The sequence below is a fragment of the Pinus tabuliformis genome, chromosome 5_2, assembly GCF_031772625.1.
Source record: "Pinus tabuliformis cultivar Carrire ecotype Pingquan chromosome 5_2, CPIR1, whole genome shotgun sequence".
Lineage (NCBI taxonomy): Eukaryota > Viridiplantae > Streptophyta > Pinopsida > Pinales > Pinaceae > Pinus > Pinus tabuliformis.
In genome coordinates this window covers 1,076,479,032-1,076,484,509 of record NC_142306.1, presented here as the reverse complement: position 1 = coordinate 1,076,484,509, position 5,478 = coordinate 1,076,479,032, and positions in this window count along the sequence as shown.

The following is a 5,478-nucleotide window of genomic DNA, read 5'->3' as shown; positions in this document are numbered from 1 at the left end:
AAATGACCCTACATGCTCTTTAGATAGAGATCATGGACCAATTGAGTGTTAAGCCATGGATTAAGTGTCAGTAATACCAACGAGAGAATGAATCGTTGGATCAATTCATGTCTAGAACATATTGTGACCGTCAGATCAATTCATGTCTAGAAAATATTGTGACCGTCAGATTGTTAGTTAAAAAAAGTACATACTAAAGAAACACACTTTACCTAACTATACACTAGATCAAGTTATCCTTAATTAATTCCTATGTGTTGGGATATCCTAACAAAGTGGGAGGGTGATGTAAAGTGGTTAAAAAATCATGTAAAAATATATAAGACCATGGTCATAGGACACATATTCCAAGCTAAATGGTGGGAAAAACATCCTAGTGGTGTCCATTTTGATTATTATGGCTAAAAGAAATTGGAAAAGGCTTTGGAAAGGAAAAGTGACATTTATTGGCATTTATTTATGAAAATAATGGAAATTAGGAGAAAAGTCACAATTTTCATGTGAGAAGGAAAATGAAAGAACATAATGGAAAATGAAGAAAATAGAGGCATAATTGATAAAAAGGCTTCCGAGGATCAATTGGTATCTTTTGTTAGTTCAGATTTGGAGCTCTCTCTCATTATTCTCTCTCTCTCTCTCTCTCACACACACTCTTGGACACTTAGAGTTTCCTTGGAGCACTTTGGCATTAAATCAAGAAAGTTAAAAAATAAAAGAGGAAGGAAGGAGAAAGCAAGGAAGAGCATGATCAAGCAACTACAACAATATTCTTTGTAGGTATTGATTTGCATGTGTGTTTTCCTTGCTAGATTTGGCATGCATGGTATTGCATGTGGTTCTTTTGCTGTCATGGCATGGGTTTTGTCAGGTTCGGTAGTGTTTTCAGCCTAGCCTTGCCATTTTCAGATAGCCATGGTGTGATGGGGTTCTCATGTTTTGGTTGAGTTGGCTTGCCAAATAGATTAGAAGCTGAGTGAGGTGGATATCCAAAAGAAATAACACATGGTCTAATGATCCCTGAACTAGATTGTGGATTACGGTAAAGCCACTGGCCTAGTGACCCATGAACTAGACTGTGGGTTGCAGTAAAGCCACGTAGTGTGTGCCTCGGTGGACCTAGGAATCCTCGATCGGTTAATGGTGGGATATATGGTAAAACCTAGAGGTGGTTTCCCTTGATTAGGCCTAGTAATCCTTATTGGTGATTGGCGGGATATACGGTAAATCCTAGAGGGTGGAGTCTCGGTTTAGGGCCTAGTGATCCCCAGATCAAACTATGGATTGCGGTAAAGCTTGAGAGTCTAGGAGACAAGAAAATTCCTCACAATGTAGGTGGAGAAATCCGATGGAATCCATGCTTGTTTTGGCCTATTTATCTGATGGAGATCATGGTAAAGCCTGTTTACATGTTTATTCTGTTGGCCTAGTGATTTGGGATGGATTATGGTAAAGCTTGGTTTCTATTTATGAGAGTGAGGTGGTTTAGCCTCGGGATGCCCTGGTTGGTTCTTTTGGTTTGAGTCCCACTTTCATGCTTGGAATATGGCACGAGGGTGAATGGCTGAAGATACATTTGGCTCAACCATTCTATGGTCGGGTTGAATGTGGTAGTCCCATATCGGGTTGGATTTTGCATTCATTAATAAGAGGTTCTTTCCTTGATATCTTATGTATAAATGTACTAGTTTATATGTGGATTTTATGGCTGATGTATCCTTGATATTTCTGTTGTTATTATGTTGGTTATAAGCATGTATTATGACAGTGATGATGTATGGCTTTCCTCATGTTTTGAGTGGTAAATAAATGAACAATGTATCTATGAACTAAAAGATGATAATGTAGCTAATGATATAAGGGAATAATGCTTCTTAGTGATTATGTTGTAGCGGCTACAACCACCCTCCAAAATTTTTCCTTAGCTTCATTTTGGAGCCTCCCTTCCAACCTTTATAGCAGCTTGCCTTGCTTCATCAAGTTCATAAGCTTCTGTGTTTTTCTTGCACAAAGGCAGCCTATTGATCATAACTTGATGCATTCCCCTCATAGGTTGTTCACCCGAACTTGGTCCAGCTGCAGGCTGAGCAACTTCCCCAAGAAAATTGCACATTTCTGGAGGGCAATCAGACTTCCCTCCAAAAATTGCGCAATCCTGTTTGGCAGCCTACTAGGCTCCAGGATTGCGCAATACTGCCAGTCAACACTCCTAGTAGGAATTGCGAAATTTTCCCTAGTAGGGTTGCTCAGCCTAGAATTTGCGCAAATCTGGGTAGAAGTCAGCTGCTCTACCCAGAAATTGCGCAAATCTCTTAGGTAGTCAGCCCAGCTCCCAGTCAGAAATGTGAATTTCCTTCCAGCAATCATGCAGTCTCTTGCATGTGCAGCTGAGTTAACCGGTTCTCTCCAGGATCAGGCAAAACTGACTTGCATGCATGGGCTACTTCTCCCAAGGCAAAATTTAAAGGCATCCCTTGTTACAGGGGTCTATGTTTAGCAGTTGGAGGTTACAATCAAGGATCATTTCAGAAACCTCCCACCAAGTATTGCTTTCCCTAGATTTGTGGCATGCACATCACAACCCCAATGTTATCAAAACTCATCAACCAGACATTGTAGAGCTCATTCCTCACATCAACCTTGCAACTCTGACATCCCACATCACATCTAGGAGCAGTCAGCACATTCAGCTTAGCTGTTTTGGGGAAAGCCCGCTTCTCATGCCTTGTGCTGCATTTCTGTCACTTTTTTATGTTTTCACTTGTGTGAGTACTATTTTCTTGATTTATTTGAATGCTTGCTATCATTTACATGTATATTAGCTTGTCCTAGCACCATTTCAGTTTTCGTCAACATCTCACTGTTTTCACATGCATGAAACTATTTTTCACAAACGGTCGTTGATTCGGTGACTCGCCTCACCCACATGCATGTTGTTCCATTTTATGAATCTGTCATTCACTGTTTGCATGCATGATCATTCACTTATGCTTACACTCAGTATCAGCATGCATTCGCATTCACATTCACTTTCAGTTACCCGTCGGCGAGTCGCGGTAGCCTTGGCCCAGACTCTACCTCACCAAGACAACATTACACAATCCTAAGAGGGAAGGATCTGCCTTCCTCTCCAGAAATGCAAATTTCTACCCAGCAACTATTCCCCAAGCTTGCTTTGCGCAATCCTAAGGGACAATGACTTTTGGCTAAGAAAATTGTGCAATGCAGTCACTGAGCGTACAACCATTGCCAGCTGAGATTATGCATTACACAATCCCAACAGTCAACAGCTAGACTGGACTATGCATTGCCGAGTTTCAGCAGTCATTCAGTCTCCCAGTAGCCCAGACTATGCCTTGTGTAGTCTTGGCAGTTAGTCTTCCAACCTCTCGGCCGAAATTGCACAACCTTCATGATTAGTCACACAGGTATGTTGCAAGTCAATTCTCAAGTTCATTTTGGTTTTCGACTGACATATTGCTTTCCATGAGTGTTTCCATGTCTCCAGGTATTGTAGGTGTTCATCTGCCTCTCAGTAGAGCAGGTACAATGGTTTCCAAGAGAGTAGAGTCGAAGACACCGTCCAAAGCACACCTAGAGATGCAATCGATCAAATGTCTATGAGCTTGCCTTCTCACGAAGATATCAAGTTGTTCGTAGACAAGGACATCAAGATATGACAGCAACAACATCACAACAAGCAACATCATGAACAACAGCTGAAGGTAGCATACTGAATGCAGTGAACACAATGAATGTAGTGAACACAGCGAATGCAGTAGATGCAATGAATGCAAGAGGAAGGTTGTTGACAACACAGAGGTGGAACAAAGTTGCAAGCTCAAGCAAATCCACTGATGATGAAAGAAACTTTGGAGACTCAGGCTATGAGGTGACGACGCGACATGAAGATCGCGTGAAGACAAGGAATGGAACAAAGAAGGAGTTGCATGTGCTGAAGCAACAACTCAAGGAAGAACATGAAGCTGCACAGATAAACGAATGAGTTGCAGTAGGATCAAGAACAATAGTGGGTATATCATGAACTCACGGATGAAACTGCACCCATACAAGTTAAATATCCATCCCAACATCTAACACGGAGCAGACATGGTGAGTAGTGTTGGTGATCGCATGTAAGGGATTCAACAACATGCATGTCATTGTGCGCACACATGCAACCCAACCCATTCAGCACACTCACCAGGGAGAAGACAAGAAGCAAGTCCAACTGACACTGAACATGTACTTTGGCAAGTTGATGCACATGACCACCAACACACACTTGAAGATCATCATGGACATTATGCATCAGTGTTTTGTCAGTTCAGCCTCACCCAAGAAGACAATGCACATGTTAGCAGACGAGTTGGATGAAGGGGCTGAACCAATGCACTAGTTGCAACGGAGGCAAGAGTTCGCTTCAGCAAGATGTAACCATGAGGTGAATGCACACCATCACGGACGACCAAGCTTGGCATCAACTCACCACCTTCATCATCATGAGCATGTCAAATAGTTGGTCTCATCACAGTGGACCGAGTGTCAGTGATATCTTGCATGGCTTTCTCAAGCCATGTTGTCTCACATGAGTACATGTGCATTATAATGTTGAGTCATGTCAAGTGTAAGTCAAGTGTCAATAGTTGGATGTAACAGTCATAGAGTAGGTGAAGAGTCATGAGGGTAGTTGAATTATCACAAAGGGGAATGTCAAGGGTCACCCCACCCTTTGCTATAAATAGTCCCTCATAACTCATTGTATAGGCTTTTGGTTAGCCAAGCTTCTGATAATACTATCTTGGAAAGAGCTTGGACAATATTGTAACGCGCCTTGGCTTCTCCACTGTACGGAGCTAGTTCATCTCTTTGGAGGAGAAGGCGGATGTGGCCATAACATTCCACTGTTGGGGCTAGTGGGTTTACATGGATGTATTGTATGATTGGAACTTACACTTCTTTATATAATAAGAGCCAACACGTTTTCACACATGTATTGTATATGTTGTAAGACTGATCTTTAACACTTGTAATGCATGTTTCTTTAACTTGTGTTCTACATCTGAAATGATTCATTTGTTGTAATGCATAATCTATTAATGGAAATGTGTTGTATATGTTTCTAATGTCATCCCATCCATGTCGACTGATCTGCCAAACATCAGAAAGACCTTTCACATGAACCTTGCTGTAACAACCGTTGCACTCGTTCGGACTAATCCGTGAGTGTTGTACGTGTTATATTACCTTGTATGTTGTGACTACCGCATCTGAGTGGACTTCTCCGCCAAAAGTTGTGTGTGTCATGTGGGTTGTGTGTTCCTAGCTGAGTTGGGACTGATCCCTTTCAACCTGGAACTCATCTTCACCCTCATCTCAACCCACCTATGTTAGAACCTCTGATACACCTTCCTTGACTCACTGCAACGGTCACACCTTTGCTACTGATAGAGTTATCTTACTTTCCTTTGTGCAACATCG